The sequence below is a fragment of the Lissotriton helveticus genome, chromosome 8, assembly GCF_964261635.1.
Source record: "Lissotriton helveticus chromosome 8, aLisHel1.1, whole genome shotgun sequence".
Lineage (NCBI taxonomy): Eukaryota > Metazoa > Chordata > Amphibia > Caudata > Salamandridae > Lissotriton > Lissotriton helveticus.
In genome coordinates this window covers 777,075,156-777,093,898 of record NC_136069.1, presented here as the reverse complement: position 1 = coordinate 777,093,898, position 18,743 = coordinate 777,075,156, and the positions used below count along the sequence as shown (strand labels likewise).

Below are 18,743 nucleotides of genomic sequence, written 5' to 3'. Positions count from 1 at the left end.
CTGCTTTAAGCGCCTCCTGGCGCGTGGGTCTAGCGTCGGCGGCGTCCTCGCCGCAGCAGGAATCCTGGGAGCTGTAGTCCCTTGCTCTCTCCCGGGAAAATCACCGCTGGTTCATGTGGTGCGGAGCGTTTGGGGAAGACCGGCAAGGCAGCAGCGTGGCAGCGTGGCGGGACCAGGTAGGCAAAAAGGACAGCAAATATTATTCCCTTGCTGGCTGACGTAGAGGCGGCCATGTCTTGGTATACAGACTGGGTAGACTCCACCTGCAAACTCATAGCTCCTGGAATAACCTTCAACCCACAACGTCTACAGTCAATAGCCCTTGGTATTCCGAGGAACTTTATGAACAAACAAGGAGAAATGAATTGGCGAAAGACGTACAGCTGTTCGGAAAAAGCCAAATATAACAAAATATTCATAGAATACAAAGCATTAGTGACCCAAACAAAGACATTCTACTTTGCCAATCATATTCTTTGGCTAAGCATCCCTCTAAAGAATTATTTAAAACTGTATCAAAATTAGCCTCGCCCTGTCCTCCTAAAGTAGTAAGCAGTCAAGCTCTCTGTGAGGAAATTGCATCCTTCGTTCTACAAAAAGTAGAACACATTTTTTCCTCATTTTTTCCCCTCCACAGCCAGAAATAGAGACCCTGGGGACTTTTGTATCCCGGTGGTCACCGACCCATACACTATCCCTGAGGCAAAATAATCCTCTTTCTTGTAATCAGACTCTGGATTTAATTTTGACAGTCAAATTGGTTCTCCACATGATCCCTGTCAGTTATTAATGGGCTCAGCAACCAGTAGCAGAGATTCTTCGCTCACTTTTTAATGCCATGTCAGCCACTTTCCTAAAGTTTGGAAGACGGCCTCTATTCTGCCTTTACTGAAGAAACCCTATCTGGACCCTAAAGACCCTAACAATTCTTGGCCTATCTCTAGATAACCCTTTCCAGCAAAGTTGGTGGAGCGGGCTATGAATGCCCAACTCACGTTTTTTTTCAAGAAAACAATATTTTAGACCCCAAGCAATATGGATTCGGGGGAGCCCACAGCATGGTGTCTGCGCTCATTAAATCCAAGGAGGAAGTCAGGGAGACACTTGATCAGGGAGGGAGGCAACGTGGCTCTGATATTGCTAGATCTCTTGGCTGTCCATCATGATCTTCTGATAGACAGGCTCTCGGCATGTGGCATACAGGGGCTGGTCTGGAAGTTACTGCGCTCATGCCTGACTGATAGAAAGCAATCTGTGGCCCTTGATAAGTTCACTTCCAAATCTTTCTCGCTTCCTTGTGAGGTACCACAGGGTTCCTCCCTTAGCCCAACCCTTTTTAATATTTGTGTCTCCTCCATGGCCATCCTGATTAGAACTTTTGGCTTTGGTCTTATCTCATACACAGGTGACACTCAAATAGTGGTGTCTCTGCTGCCTATCCAGGAGACAGGAGTAGGTCTGAGATTCCATGACTGCATGATGGCAGTAAATATTTGGATGGCGAAGAACTGCCTAAAACTGAATTCCAGTAAGACCAAGGTGATCCTCTTTGGTAACAACGTGAACTTCCGGTCCCCTAGATAGTGGCCCGAGGAATTAGGGACCCTTCCAACTCCTTTTAGGGAAGCAAGAAACCTGGGCATCGTAGTATATAACAAGCTCTCCTTTGAAGAGCAGGTGAATGCATCTACACCCGCTACCTTTCATACTCTTAGGATGATAAGAAAATGTTTTTATCTCCTGCCCACTGATAGCCGACAAATGGCGATTACCTCCCTGATTTTATCTAAAATAGACTATTGTAACTGTCTATGCCTGAGCATGCAGCAACAGCATTTGAATAAACTCCAACTATTTCAAAATGTAGCAGCTAGGCTGCAAACTGTAATTCTCTAGTATACATCAGTCAAGAGAGAAATAAGTAAGCTCCACTGGCTGCCAATAAGGCAACAGGCCAAATGCAAGGCACTTTGCTTTGCCTTTAAAGCTCTCCATGGTATAGGTCCTGACGTCTTTAGGCAATGTTTCAGCTGGTATATCCCTGGCAGAACTTTGTGCTCCCTCAGAGCAAAAATAATCATTGAGCCTAAATTAAAAAAAACAATGGGGGGGCAGTAGCTTTGCAATCTGTACTGCTAGGGTATTGAATACTTTTCCCCTCCACATCCATGCCTCCCCAGGGTAGTGAGACAAAATATCGAAATTAAAATATCGATATATAATAATATCGACGTTTTAATTTCGATGGTATAGAATATCGATGTCCAAAATATCGACAGACAGAATATCGTTTTTTTAAGGTATGTATGTTACTAATATCGAAAATATCGAAATTTACTAATATCGAAATTTTGTTTAGTGTTATGTATTTTATTATTTTGTTTATATGTTTGTTAAATATGTATTGTAATGTATGTTTGAAAATTAGTAAATTTGTTTACATTTTGCGTTTTAGTATCAGAGCGGGTTGTGGGTTTATAGGGGAATAGGGTGGGAAGTAATTTGATAATAATTAATTAATTAATTAATGCATTTTTGTAAATATTTTTAATTAATAATTAATTGGTAATTAATTTATATTAATTAGTTAATTACATTAATTAGAGTTAATGTATTAATATATATAAATTGTTATTGTTAATTAATTAATTGGTAATTAAATAATATTAATTAGTAAAATAAATTCATTAGAGTTAATGTGCTAATATATTTAATTTATTGTTAATTAATAATTAATTGGTGATTAAATATTATTAATTATTTAATTAAATTAGAGTTTATGTGATAATATATTTAATGTTTTTGTTATTGTTAATTAATAATTAATTGGTAATTAATAACTATTAAGTGATTAAATGATGTAATTTATTTATGTGTAGTGGGTTGTGTGTTTATAGGGGGATAGGGTGTGATATAATTAAATTTAATTAATTAAAGAGATTGTATTTATTTGTTGGTATTTATTGTTAGTTAATTAGTAATTAATATGTGTTAATTAGTTCATTTATAATTACATCAATTTAGTAATATTAATTGTTATTAATTGATTAATAGAAATTTATATTTATTAATTTTGTTTTTTTGTATGTGTAGTGTGTTGTGTGTTAAAGGGGGAGTAGTGTGGGAAGTAATTTTTACCCCCATGCTATCCAGCGCTTTCCCTACTGTTGCACCCTCTGGAGTGGGAATAGTAATTTTAACCCCTACGCTATCCAACGCTTTCCCTACTGTTGCACTCTCTGGAGTGGGAATAGTAAATTTTACCCCTACGCTATCCAACGCTTTCCCTACTGTTGCACCCTTTGGAGTGGGAATAGTAATTTTTACCCCTACGCTATCCAACGCTTTCCCTACTGTTGCACCCTTTGGAGTGGGAATAGTAATTTTTACCCCTACGCTATCCAACGCTTTCCCTACTGTTGCACCCTCTGGAGTGGGAATAGTAATGTTTACCCCTACGCTATCCAACGCTTTCCCTACTGTTGCACCCTCTGGAGTGGGAATAGTAATTCAAACCCCTACGCTATCCAACGCTTTCCCTACTGTTGCATCCTCTGGAGTGGGAATAGTCATTTTTACCCCTACGCTATCCAACGCTTTCCCTACTGTTGCACCCTCTGGAGTGGGAATAGTAATTCAAACCCCTACGCTATCCAACGCTTTCCCTACTGTTGCATCCTCTGGAGTGGGAATAGTAATTTTTACCCCTACGCTATCCAACACTTTCCCTACTGTTGCACCCTTTGGAGTGGGAATAGTAATTTTTACCCCTACGCTATCCAACGCTTTCCCTACTGTTGCACCCTCTGGAGTGGGAATAGTAATGTTTACCCCTACGCTATTCAACGATTTCCCTACTGTTGCACCCTCTGGAGTGGGAATAGTAATTTTTACCCCTACGCTATCCAACGCTTTCCCTACTGTTGCACCCTCTGGAGTGGGAATAGTAATTTAAACCCCTACGCTATCCAACACTTTCCCTACTGTTGCACCCTTTGGAGTGGGAATAGTAATTTTTACCCCTACGCTATCCAACGCTTTCCCTACTGTTGCTCCCTCTGGAGTGGGAATAGTAATGTTTACCCCTACGCTATTCAACGATTTCCCTACTGTTGCACCCTCTGGAGTGGGAATAGTAATTTTTACCCCTACGCTATCCAACGCTTTCCCTACTGTTGCACCCTCTGGAGTGGGAATAGTAATTTAAACCCCTACGCTATCCAACGCTTTCCCTACTGTTGCACCCTCTGGAGTGGGAATAGTAATTTTTACCCCTACGCTATCCAACGCTTTCCCTACTGTTGCACCCTCTGGAGTGGGAATAGTATTTTAAACCCCTACGCTATCCAACGCTTTCCCTACTGTTGCACTCTCTGGAGTGTGAATAGTAATTTTTACCCCTACGCTATCCAACGCTTTCCCTACTGTTGCACCCTCTGGAGTGGGAATAGTAATTTTTACCCCTACGCTATCCAACGCTTTCCCTACTGTTGCACCCTCTGGAGTGGGAATAGTAATTTAAACCCCTACGCTATCCAACGCTTTCCCTACTGTTGCACCCTCTGGAGTGGGAATAGTAATTTTCACCCCTACGCTATCCAACGCTTTCCCTACTGTTGCACCCTCTGGAGTGGGAATAGTAATTTAAACCCCTACGCTATCCAACGCTTTCCCTACTGTTGCACCCTCTAGAGTGGGAATAGTAAATTTTACCCCTACGCTATCCAACAATTTTCCTACTGTTGCAATATGTGGAGTATGTATATATATTAATTTATATGTAGTTTTTAATTTATTTTAAATGTATATGTATTAGTTATAATTTTCTAAATATCTTTTAATGTTTTTATTTAATATTTGTAAAATTATATGTATTTTTAAACTATTTTTACAGTATTATTAATACATTTAAAAAAACGAGATTTTTACTTTCGATATTTTTGTACAACGATATTAAATTTTCGATATTTTTGTACTTACCTTTATGAAGATATAACTCCAATATTTTTGACTTCGATATTTTTGTATCGATATTTTTGTAGGTAGATATTCTGTCTGTCGATATTATGTGATTGATTCCCTCCCCAGATCTGCTTTCCTTCAGGAAGTCAGTAAGGACCTGACTTTTTAGGAATCAGTAGCTTCTGGCCCTCGTTTCTCCTGTCTTTCCGTTAGGTCTGAGCTAAGCGCCAGGACACCTTATGGTAATCGTGCGCTCTAGAAGTATAATTAACATAACATAACTTACTAATGCAGCCAGGTTGGGCCCATCAGCTGGGCCAGAATATTAGAGGACTATTACTCAATCAATCAATTTACTTTATTCGATTAATTTGAGTTCATCGTAAACGTTCATAAATACATCACAAATATATACAATAAAAAAGTCAAAGGTGAGAATTAAAAAAAGTACTCAATTTGGCACACCTTCCACATCTACCAGAATCACTGTGACTTGGCTTTTGTGGATCAGACGATAAGTGCAGGTGGCGTGCCCATGTTTCTCCACCAGAAATGTCAATGGCTGAACCTAAAATAAAATTCAGAAGCAGGATTGTTCTTTGAAAACGAAGTTTTATTCAGCTCAAGGACATGGGAGCTCCTGGAGCTCCAGAAAGATGTCTGACAAAAAACTCTAAGCGCAGATGGTCATACCCTCGCCCAGCAATGGAAATTCACTCAAAAGTTCAGTTCTCAGGCAACACAAACAGATGTGAACTCATTATACATATACCAACTCCTTCCTAGAGCATTGTTCCCCTTGTAGTTGCAACCTTGAGAGATACTTGAAATTATCAGAATGAGAACATCATATCTCACTCCCTACTCTTCCCGTGCCAATTGGAATGGAGCCCTGCAAAATATCCTTAATTATTATTAATATTTTTTTAAATAATTTTTGTCCTTATTTACCTCTGACCACAATAGCTACTCCAGGACGTCTGTACCCTAAGAAACCTCACAGAAACAGACCTTTCATCTACGGGTACACCTACGCTCAGGAGGGTACAGTCCCAAATGGGTGAAGTCACTCTCAAATTTGGTTTGATAGAAATCGGCAGCTGCTAGTGAGGCTTGAGGAAACAGGGGAAGGAAGGGCCCATTGCAGCCTAGGGAGATACAGAAAAATATAATCATGGGACAAGGTTATTCTGCGTCTTTTTCCAGCCATCTTAATAAAAAGTTCCAGAGGGCCTTCTTCCTCTTGGATGAGTTTCCCCTTAGATCTAACTTAGATATTGACAGTACAGAGTCTAACTAGACTAAATGCTGGGGAGGTGAACATTCACCCACCTACAACAGATTTCTCTTCTTGCTAGGAGTATGGCGTAGAATAAGAAGGATCTGCCAGGCCCTGTGACTTCATTCGAAATTCCAAAGATGATCAGAAAAAGGCTTACCTTGACTTGCAAACCAAGGATGTTTGAGATAGTCTTACCGACTTTCACCCAGAAATCATAGATAACCGGACATTGCTGGAATGTGTGAATATCCGATGCTCTCTCCAGACTGCACTTCATACATTTAACAGGAGGCCCTTTTGACATCTTTGATAGTCTTTGTAGAGTTAAGCAGGTCCTGTAAATTGAAAAGAGATGGTTTCTCCTTAACCAGACCGACTTGACAGTAAGAAACAGAGTACTCATCGATACTGGCCAGAATTGCTCCCACTGCACTCCCGGCAGACAAACGCCCCTAAGGTCTTCTGGAAGTCTGAAGTCCCCAACTATGGTTTCTTGGATTTCCCAGGAGCAGGTAGATACCTCTTTCCTCCCCCGGGGTTTCGCCCACCAAGTGTTCTTCTAAAAGGTTACCTATACCGAATGGAGACTTCAGATTTTGGGCCCAACTACTCAATTGGATATACTTACTTTTGGAGATTTCCCCCTCCAGAGTGATACATAGCATTGACTAAGGTAGTAACGAGCCATCCTGGTCAAGGTCACTCCATGCGCTGAGCCCCACTTGTCTTAATGGCTGCGCTAACTTATCGTTTAGACATTCCGGTGTTCCAGGAGAGTCCCAGCGGGGGGCTAAACTAGAGAAATAGCTTAGACCTGTCAACCGCCTGATGCTGGCCCATATTCTGGCCATGGTCTGTAACACGTTGAGCCTTATTTTCTTAAAGTACTTGGGGTGTCCCAACTTGAACACTAAGTCATTCTTGCCTATATTGCCCTCTTCAAAATGGCTGAAAACTTGGAACCCACAGCAGAAACATCAGGGGATTTAAGCAACATTCTAGAGTAGGTTAGTTGAAAGGCCCAAGCATAGTACTACAAATCAAGGAGAAATAATCTCCCCTTCTCCCTTCTAGGTTGCAGCTACTTCCAAGAGATCCTAGCTCCTCTATAGGCCCAGATGAAAGAGTTTATGGCCTGCTGTAGTTTGTTGATGGAGGGCTTCCCAAAATGTAAAGGAATTGTGTAAAAGAAAAAGTAATATTTGGTAATATTATAATTTTAAACAAATTCACCCTCTCAAAGACTGACAAAGGGAGGTGGGCCCATCTCTTCATAAGCCACAAGCATTCCCTTGTAAAATTTGACATAATGACTTCAGTGATTTTATCTATCTCTTGTACTAACCTCAGCCCCAAACAGCTCATCTCTTTTTTGGTATGGTAATGGCCCTCTTCTAAATTCCATGTCATAATCTCTGTTTTTTCTGAATTTAACTCATGCCCTGAGACCTTCCCAAACTCCACTGCATATGGTAAGATGGCTGGCAAGGCGGCAGTGAGGTCTGAGGAGTATACCACTATGTCGTCGGCATAAAGGGCTGCTTTTCTCTCCCACCCCTCATGCCTAAAGCATAGAATGCTCACCTCGTTTCTCAGCTTCTGGGCGAACGACTTGATGTACAGGTGAAAAAAGGAGGGGGGGACAGCGGACAGCCCTGTCTAGTGCCCCAAGTTATTTTAAAATATTTGGTTAAATTGCTATTAACCAGCATTCTAGCTGATGGATCTTGATAGATAAACTGTGTGGCACTGCGAAAGTTCTATCCTATGTTTTACTTTTAACACAACCAACAGGTACACCCAGTTGACTCTATCAAATGCCTTAGTAGCATCTAAGGTCATCACTGCCAAAGGGAGCAAATATGTTGAGGCCAAGTCTATCGCACCAATGAGGTCAAATGTGAGTTTGTGCATATATGTGCCCTTAACAAACCCCTTCTGATTACAAGGCAACATCTCGCCTACCACTGTGCCCAGCCTATCTGCTAAGACTTAAGCAAAGATCTTGTAGTCCCCGTTGAACAGGGATATAGGTCTGCACGACCCACAGTTGGCAGGATGTTTCCCTCATTTTAATATTAATGTTATAGTTGCCTCACCCTAGGAACCAGGTAGTTTTACGCCGGAACTTAAGATCTCATTAAACAGCAGAGACATAGCCAGAATAAGGACATCACACAAGTTCTTATGCAGGTCTGTTGGTAGCCCATCCGGCCCTGCAGCTCTTCACCTTTCGCCCAACTGCAGAACTCTCTTAACTTCCTCCTGAGGGATTTCCTGCTCCAAGAGGTACTGTAGTGATGCATCTAGAGGTTTGATTTTGTTCAAGTCCAGCCACTCCTCTACTTCGTCCTTGTTGACTTCCCTATCTTCAGTATACAGCTTCTGGAAGAAGTTGTAATAGGCTCCTCTCTATTTCTGAGACAGCAGTTAATTTTACCCTGCTCTCTGTGTCTTGCTCTGTCTGTTTATACTTTCCAGGCCAGCAATTTCCCTGCCCCTTATCCATACTCAAAATAAGCCAGCTTACTTTCCTCCCACCCCTTTGAAAGCCTCATCTGCACAATATTATCTAACTGCTTCTTCGATTCCTTCAATTTATTTGTGTCTCCCTGCCTTGTCTCCTCGTCCCCAGTGTGCCACATACCTGCCTCTAAAATCGGTGCACAGACATAATATCGACTCCAAAAGATCGTTTGGACATAATATCGACTCCAAAATATCGTTTGGAGAAAATATCGACAGGACAGAATATAGACAGCCAAAATATCGTTTTTAAGGTAAGTGAAGTAATATCGTTTTTAAGGTAAGTGAAGTAATATCGTTTTTATTTTTAGGGTTCAGGGTCAGTTTTGGGTTTTTGGGTAAAGGGGTATTTTTAGGGTTCAGGGTCAGTTTTGGGTTTTTGGGTAAAGGGGTATTTTTAGGGTTCAGGGTCAGTTTTCAGTTTTTGGGCAAAGGGGTATTTTTAGGGTTCAGGGTCAGTTTTCAGTTTTTGGGCAAAGGGGTATTTTTAGGGTTCAGGGTCAGTTTTCAGTTTTTGGGTAAAGGGGTATTTTTAGGGTTCAGGGTCAGTTTTCAGTTTTTGGGTAAAGGGGTATTTTTAGGGTTCAGGGTCAGTTTTCAGTTTTTGGGTAAAGGGGTATTTTTAGGGTTCAGGGTCAGTTTTCAGTTTTTGGGTAAAGGGGTATTTTTAGGGTTCAGGGTCAGTTTTCAGTTTTTGGGTATTATTTTATTATATTTTATTACTATATATATATGTTTAATAAATATGAAATAAAAAAATATTTATTTAACTTTTATTAATTATTTAATTATTATAAGTTAATTTAAGTAATTTTAAGTATATTTTAGTAATTAATTATTAATATTAATTTAATTTAACACTGTTTTTAGTAAATACGATATTTTTTACAACTATATTTTTGTAAACGATATTTTTAACTCGATATTATTGTACTTACCTGTTTGTAGATAGAAACTCGATATTTTGACTGTCGATATTTTCTCAACGATATTTTTGATGGTCGATATTCTGTCCGTCGATATACTTTCAGTGATCCTCTAAAATCTTCATGTCAATTTCTATTTGGCTGACCTCCTCCCTATAGCGCCTGTTTCTAAAGCATAATCTGCTTGTAAATTTCCCCCTTAGATAAGACTTCAGGTCATCCCAAACTATCAGTGTGGAGGCCGTCCCAATGTTATGATTTAAGAAATCCTCCATCTCAAAACGCAGGTAATTAATTTAATCTGAATCATAGAGTAACATCCGGTTCAACGTCCAGACTCTCTCAACCTTCCTATTTTTCAGCTCCACATCGTTATACACCCCTGAGTGGTCAGACAAGTGGGCCGTCAAGTACCCAATATCTTGGATTACCTCTCTCAAAATTAGACTGACCAAGAAATAGTCTATTCTAGATCTATAACCATATTTCCTATTGTGATAAGGGGCACCAAGCTGGAGACCAGCTCTAACCCTCAATATATCACAGAGCCCCGACTGCTACATCATTGATTGTAAATATACGCACGATTTAGGAGCAGCCGCCGCTCTGCTGCTTGTCGATTTATCCAACTTGGGGTCTAGTATAATGTTAAAATCCCCAGCAATAATTACGGGATCGGAAAAACCTAACAGATGTGGAGAACATGGCGGCCGCTGCTTGAGTCAGTCGCTTGCACGCCGGAGGTCTGCGTGTCCACCCCCGTAACCAGCATGAAGGAGCAGCCTAACCTGCAATAATCACTTAACTCGTTAAAAATTGCATATTGCAAATTTACCGCCCCCCTTTTTCCATTGTGGTACCTGTGTGCTGGGTCGCGCTTGTGCAGGCATCGGCTGCTCCGCCACGAGCCCTCGCTGGGAGGCAGCTGGCCTGGAGTTGAGGAGGAACCGCAGGGCAGCAGCGCGTGATCTCCTCTAGGGCAGCATGGGAAGCACAGGACAGGTCCTGTTCTTTCAGCCCTGTAGGTAGGGATGCAGAGCGGTCAGTGTGGGAAGACGGAGGAGCCACAGGAGTCACAGAGGCAGCTCCCGTGCACATTGCAGTTGGTGCATGAAGATCCTCCAAAGTTGGAATCAGTGAAAGAAGGTACGGGGGATAAGGTGGGCCTTCTGAAACCACACATGTCTTTATCCCGAGGGAAAAAACAAGGCTCCACAAGGGGGAATGCAGCCAATAGTGGGGGGTAAATATTCCTCCTCTCCCCTCTCAAGGGTCCCTACAGGATTTGGGAGAAGGAATTGCTGCACATGTTTTTCTACAGACTGGGATGAAAGGGGGCGAAAGAAAATTGAAGACTACAAACCCCATCTCTAAGGTTCTTCTTTAAGGGGCATCCCACTGTAATAGACATCACAAAACAGGAAGAGGTTCTCAGAAAGAGATCAGTGGGTTTGCCTGCAATAGAGCAAATTGCCGCTGAGGGGGCCTCTCCCATTAAACCTTGTGAGCAGTAAGGAGCAGGCGCCCATAAATTGGGGTGGCGAAAAAGCAACACCACAGGTCTTAAAAACAATTTCCCAGATTGGGCCCAGCACATGTGTTACAGAAAACGACGGTACTTTGGAAAAATCCCCAGTGCTTATGGAAGCTATGTTTAATACCGTTAGAAGAAATTAAGAAGGGGTTTGCAGTTTCAGAATCAAACCAGGAAGAGATAAGGAGTTTCTGTGAGTCCCTGGAAAAGAAAATAGATCTTTTAAACATCAGGACTCAGACTTTGGATAACTCTGTAGGGGAGTTAAAAGAACAACTGAGTGCTGCAAAAGCAGGTATAGTGGTTTTTAAAAAGGAAGAACTGAAGGTCTGGATAAACTGGAACTGCTGGAGAACAGCTCAAGGAGAAACAGCCTGCATATCCTAAATGTCCCAGAAGGGAAAGAAGGAGAGGATCTTAGTGCTTTCATAGTTGCACTACTTAAAGAAGCGATACAGATGGAAGAGACCAAGGAAGAGCTAAGCAAAGACATCCAAAGGGTGCCTAGGGATCCGTTTAGAAGGAACCCTAATAAAGTCAAGCCCCGAAAGAGCCACTGAATTTCCACACATATTCATTAAAAGAGAAAAATCTGTCCAAGACTCTGAAAACAAAGTCATTAAAAAGGAAAGACTTTCTTTTTGAAATCAGATCTAACCTCTTCCATGCTACATTATGCCTGGAGCTGGGAGAAAAACTCGATGAGTTTAAAAAGTTAGGTGCGGTGGATCAAATCAAATTTCCAGCCTCCTTAAAAGTCATGCACAAGAACAAAATGTACAATGTAAGAAGTAAGCAAGATGCCGATGAGCTTCTAGAGCAAAAACAACAATTGATGGACAGAATGCAGAACAATGTCATACATTCACCCCAGTACAGAGATCTGGGCCTAAATCCATCGTTTTCTTGCTCACCATGACATTCCAGTTTGAACCCAGCCATATGCAAATCAGTCTTGACCATGTACCCAATGAGAACAGTCCAGCATGAACTGCCAGGCCAGGTCTACCCTGGACTGGAAACAAGCATCCTAAGACCGGTTTCGGGTTTCCCCCCACATCAGCCAGGATAGCTTGGCTCGAGTGGCATGGAGAGCATGGGATGAGCTTCTGGAGGGCATAAAAAAAGGGGACAGATAGCTATTTTTCAGGGTCTGCTCAAATTTCTTCGAAGATCCTCCTTCTTTTCTACTTCTCTAACTTTGTAGAAACACTCTGTCTTGCAAAAACTACAGCATAAGTAGGGGGATGTAGGGGGTTTAGAGGGGTAACTAGGATAGTTACGTATAAAATGTATGCGGCTACAGCGATCACTCAAGATAGGTATATGGTGGTAGGGGGCCTCAGGCGTAGCAACAAGAACTAACATTAAGTCCAGAGATATACTGGGCTGGGTTCTCCAGGGAGGGAAGCAAGATGGGGGGACTGGGAGGGGTGCACAGGGTATGGAGCATATTGGGACAAAAAACAAAAAAATGGTAATTCGCCGCAGTTAGATTGGCTATTTCATAAATAGATGCAGTGGTCCGGTCTGTGTGTCTTGAGCATGAAATGCTCTGATGATGATTTAGCTTCTCTCTTGGAACGTTAACGGTCTACGTGTCAAAAGGAGAAGAGCAAAGATTCTGCAATATTTAGGGATTCTCCAGCACAGATAATTATTTTACAAGAGACTCATCTGATTAGGAGCGAATGTATGGCGATTTTTAAGAATTTGAAATGGGTAGGACACATGATCTGCACTGATCAGAGCGCCTATATAAGAGGAGTGGCGATAATAATTAAGAAGCAAGTTCAGGCACATATTATTGACTCTTTAGTCGGTACATGTGGCAGATGGGTCATCTTTAAGATGATACTGCTGCTTAACTTAGTAACACTGGTAGGCTAATATGGCCCGAATTGTGATGACCCAGTGCCCTTAAAGACAAAATACCCTTAATGATTAGCCGTGAAGCTCAAGTATGTTTTAGTGTGGTACTAATGTGTTCACGTGACAGGGGCAAGATGCAGCTGGATTTATTTTTGAATTTGCTGTTTAGGCACTCACATCCACATTCTTCCAGTCGCTACGAATGATTTTGTTATGACATAATGTAAAGGCAAATCCACCATGGAGCCATTATGCTGTGACTAAAAGCCCTCTTCCTCCTGATGTTTTTGCTCAAGACCAGAGATTTCTCGAATGTGAGATATTAAATCTTGAACGCGGGTACTCTGGACATATTTTAACCTAGGGTCAGGTCAGTGTCCTGATCATCATCATGCCCCACTCTTTATTTTCAGATTGGAGATCTGTTATGGCAGCATCCACTGCATCATTTAACCATAGACTGCAAGCCAGTTCTTGAAATATGGAAGATTTCCTCCCTCTGTTTTTTTAATTTTGTCTTTATTTGCTAATATCTTCGATTTTTAGAAAAACTAGGTTGCACTAGTGCAGCAACATTCTGTTTTTGTTGAGTTGCCTCGAGACCAAATACGCACAATGCGGGGTTTGACCTCTAGATATATGCTACTAGTGCGCTTCTGAAGTGCTCAAGAAACCACTCAGCATTTCCGGAATTGCCCAACTGCAGCACACCATGTTGCTTACCTCCCCAGGCTAGTACATGAGCAGACAGCGACCCTGTAATTGAGGAGATAGAGTGTGGTGCTTACCTGAATCAGCAATATCGAAAAACATACCAGAAGCTGGGAGGAGGGACGGGCACTTGTACTACTGTCAGTAGTTGGTAGACCTGGCACCCTTTGCATGGGTTTTCCTTTAATCTTTTGCCTTCAACTCTACTGTTTTGCTGACTTAATGTTTGCTGGTTTTAAGACTCTGCAAACTTTACCACCACTAACCAGACCTATAGTGCTTGTGCTCTCTCCTTGTAGAAAATGGTTTAAAAGCAATTGGCATATTTAATTTACTTGTAAGCCCATAGTAAAGTGGCTCTATCTGTGCCCAGAACTCCCAAGGGGTTGGGTAGTTCTCCCCACTTTCAGATGGGAACACTTGTTAGACCTGACAACCTTGGTGTGTTTTTCCCCCTTTTTACCTTTAACCCTCCTGTTTTGCGGACTTTTTTTTTGCTGGCTTTAGGACCCTGTGCACTTTAGCACTGCTAAACAGTGCTAAAGTGTTTGTGATCTCTCCTCAAAACAAGGTAAAATTGTCTTATTCCCTATTGGCATATTTAAATTACTTGTAAGTCCCTAGTACTGTGCCCAGGGCCTCTAAATTAAATACTACTAGTGGATCTGCAGCACTGATGGTGCCACCCACTTAAGCAGCACTTTAAACATGGCTCAGGCTTCCTTTTTAAAACATGTTAGTCACCCCTATGGTAGGCCCTGGGCAGCCCAGAGGGCAGGGGTTGGTGTATTTAACCCTTTGCGTGCGTCGGATGGCCCCTGGCCGTCCGACGTCACGGTGGGCGTGTGCGGAGGATGTCCGGGCCATCCTAACCATGCCCAGTCATAAATCAACCGCACCGCGGTGGGGTCAACGGGTTAAAAAATACATGGAATTTTAAGTTTTACATGTCCTGTTGGTGAAAAATCTTACGTTTGTTTTTTACTACTGCAAGGCTTGCCTCTCCAGTAGGATAAAACTGGAGTTACCTTATTACATTTAACAAGTGATGATTTCCAAATGGAAGCAGGTACCCAGTTCATATTTTGTGTTTTTGGAATTGTAATGAAAAATCCTCTGTCATAGTAAGTTGGATTTGAATTTTAAAAATGCCACTTTTAGAAAGTTTGCATTATACTGCCTTAGCCATTTTGTGCCTGTAACGTGTCTCTAGGTAACATGTTGGGGTGTACCTGACAGTTAGGCTTTGTACAGTCCTCCTAGACAGCCACACACAATAGAGAGCTTAGATGTGTCCGGATGGGCCATACCTGGCTCTATATCACTTTTTATATCTCATTTCTATCACTTATCTCACTTTATATCACTTTAAATCTCACTTTATATCACTTTAAATCTCACTTTAAACTCTCTCTTTGCAGTCAGCGCACTTCTCTCACTGTCAAGTTCTGAATGACCTAACGGTTTGTTTTTAGAATATTCACGCCAAAAAGGTTCTCAGTCAGGAGCGGTAAACATTTGGAGGATCAAAATCAGGAAGACCAGAAATATACTGAGCTGCAGAGTGTTAGATTTGGGGGTCTCTAGTTGGCACAGGTAGGTACTTGTGACAAATAGGGACCCTCTCCTCTAGTCAGGGAAAGGGGATTACCCACCTAAAATAACCCCTACTCACCCTCTAGGTTGCGTGGCGCGACCAGTCAAGGCTTATTTCAGAGGCGTTTTAAGTTAAGCAGTTGTGACCACATACAGTAACCCAGTAATAACACTACAAATGGACACCACACAGGTTTTATATAAAAATAAGTAGACTTTATATAGAATTACCACAAGACCTTAAACGACAAAAATACACACTATGATTACTTTAATATGGTAGATTAAGCTTAGTTCAGTTTGGTTCTTAGATGTGACACTCTGCGTCAATGTACCTTAAGTTGTGTTGCGCTTCCACGACAAGCAATGCCGCAGTGATGGGAAATGCGGCAAATTTCAGATACAAAGAAATAAATATGTGAAGATCTTCCAGATGCGGCAAGCTTCTCGGGGATGCGAGAAGTTCTCGGTCTGATGCGTGGACTACAGCGGCGACATCCAAGATGCGATGGCAGCAGCTCCAGCGGCGACGCTTTTCTCCCACAATGCGTGAAGCTTCCGCACGATGTGACAACTACAGCGGCGACATCCAAGATGCGATGGCAGCAGCTCCGACGGCGGCGCTCTTCTTGGGGGTTGCGAGGTGCTCTTGGTCGATGTGGTGCAATGTGACAGTTCCAGCGGCGACACCCTCCTTCGGAGTTGCGACGATAGGCAGAGCGACGGCGACACGCTCCAACCTCGTTGCGAGATTCTTCTCCTGATGCGGTGCAGTGCGACAACCACAGTGGCGACACCCTCCTTCTCTGGAGTTGTGATGGCAGCAGCAGCGACGGCAACACGCTTCCTCTTCGCTGTGGCACACTTCTCTCTGATGCGGTGCAGTGCGACAGTTCCAGCGGCGACACCCTCCTTTCTCCGGAGTTGCAACGGCAGGCACAGCGACGGCAACACGCTTCTTCTCGTTGAGTCGCGCTTCCAGCTCCTTGTGACACGCAGTTCTTCAGAAGGCCCAAAACAGCAGTAGGCACTTCCAAAGAACTCTGGGGGGCTGGAGGGTGAAGTCTGTTGTCCCTGAGACTTCAGCAGGAGGCAAGCTCTTTTCCAAGCCATTGGAGATCCTTTACAAGTTGAAAGCAAAGTACACAAAGTTCCTTTCTCCTTCCTTTGGCAGTAAGGAAACCACTGCAGGCCAATACCCCAAGCAGCACTTCAGTTTGGGAATAGTCTCTCCTCAGTTTCTTCAGGTTCCTCTCCTCAGTAAAGGTTTCTTCTTGTAGTCCAAAAGTGATCTAATTTCTTGGTAGCAGGGTCCCAATATTTATACCCCAAAATCCTTTGTTCTCTGAGGGGTGAGGGGCCTTTGCCCAGTCCAACCCAGTTCCTGAGCACTTTGTTTACCAGACCTCTCCTTTCCTTTCACAGTGCAGAGCAGAAACATCAGATGCCCACAGGAGGTAGAGCCAGCATTGTGGAAGGCAAGTACAGTCCTGGAGCACTTTGTTGACAGGACTCCTTCTCTTCTTTCAGTGTGCAGGGCAGAGACATCAGCCGCTCCCCAGTGGGTGGAGCCAGCATTGTGGAAGGTAGGCACAGCCCTATTCAGAGTTCAGGTGCACTTCTCCCTCCCATCTAGATGCAGATCTCTCAATTCACCTCTGGATGACTCAGCCTGTCTCCTGTAATTCCCCAGCCCTGTCACTCACAAAACCAGACATAGGAATACACAAACTAGTAGAGGCAGGTTTGAATGGTTAGACAAGCAAATACCTACTTTCTAAAAGTAGTACTTGCAAACACTGAATATTAAAATAAACTTCAGTGTATTTTATCATTCTGAGTTCAGGCATACTAAACTCGAATTTCTACCATGTTCTCTGAGCCTGTTAGGATTATAAAATGTAACAATTCTAACAGCCCATTCTAGCCTATGGAGAACAGGTAGCCTTGCAATAGTGAAAAATGAAAGTGGCTGTAATTCACTATTAGGACATGCCACACACACCAGGGCATGTCCTACCTTACACTTACAATGCACCCTGCCCTTGAGCCTACCATAGGGGTGACTGATATGAAGAAAAGAGAAGGTTTAGGGACTGGGAAGTGGGTGCACTTGCCCAGTCAGCATGACAGTACCAGACTGCACGCAGGCTCTGCAATGGCAGACCTTAGACACATTTTTCCAGGCTGCTTCTGTGGGTGGCCCAACCAGTGCTGCAGGCCCACCAGCAGTATTTGGATTACACGCCCTGGCTCACTCAGTGCACTTGACTAAGGTCTGACAAGTAAACCAAAGTAGCCAAACATGGAATCACTAATCCATACATCAATTTACAATAGGTATCACTTGCACTGTGGCACTGAATAGCAGTGGCACAGTGCCCAAAGCATCTAACACCAGCAAAAACATATGAGGCAACAGCAAAAATGGAAGGGAGACCCACGCCAATGGTGCCAGGTCTAACATGTGTCCCCTCCAGCTGAAAAGTGGGGAGAACTACCCTAACTCCTGGGAGTTCTATTCACTAAGGTGGAAAAATCTGGACAGACCATCATCGTTGGCGTGTTCTGTACCAGGGCGGTGTTCCACCGTAAAATCCATACCCTGTAGGAAGATGGACCACCTCAACAACTTTGGGTTCTCGAAAAAAAAAGCAATATGACCCCGCACTTTGGGTTCTCACCCTTCATTTGCATCAACCATCTGAGGGGCCTGTGGTCTGTCTGAACCCGGAAGTGAGTCCCAAACAGGTATGGTCTCAGCTTCATCAGAGCCCAGACCACAGCAAATGTCTCACACTCAATAGCACTCCACCTCTGTTCCCATTGAAGTAACTTTCTACTGATAAAGGCTACTGGTTGATCTTGGCCCTCCTCATTCATCTGTGATAAAACCGCCCCCACACCACGCTCTGAAGCGTCTATCTGGACAATGAACTCTCTTGAGAAGTTGGGTGCCAGGAGCACGGGCGCCGTGCTCATGGCAGCTTTCAGGGCCTCAAAGGCTTTCTGACAGGTGTCAGTCCAAATCACTTTCTTGGGCTGCTTCCTGGAAGTCAGCTCTGTCAAGGGTGCAATAATGTTGCCATATCCCTTGACAAACCTTGACAAACCTCCTGTAATACCCTGTGGGACCTAAGAAGGCTCTCACCTCTGTCTCGGTTTTGGGTGCCTCCCAAGCCAGGAAGGTTTCAATCTTGGATTGTAGGGGCACCACCTGGCCGCTCCCAACTTGGTGTCCCAAGTACACCACAGAACCCTGCCCGATCTGGAACTTACTCGCCTTGATCGCGAGGCCTGCTTTCTGCAGCGCCATCAACACTTACCAGAGGTG

At 43.0% G+C, this 18,743-nt stretch overlaps 1 protein-coding gene across 1 annotated transcript in view; it reads left to right on the top strand.

The window, feature by feature from the left end:
* Positions 1–18,743, top strand: part of LOC144773802 (uncharacterized) — a 3,430,469-nt gene that overhangs the window by 2,227,748 nt on the left and 1,183,978 nt on the right. The window lies entirely within an intron of this gene.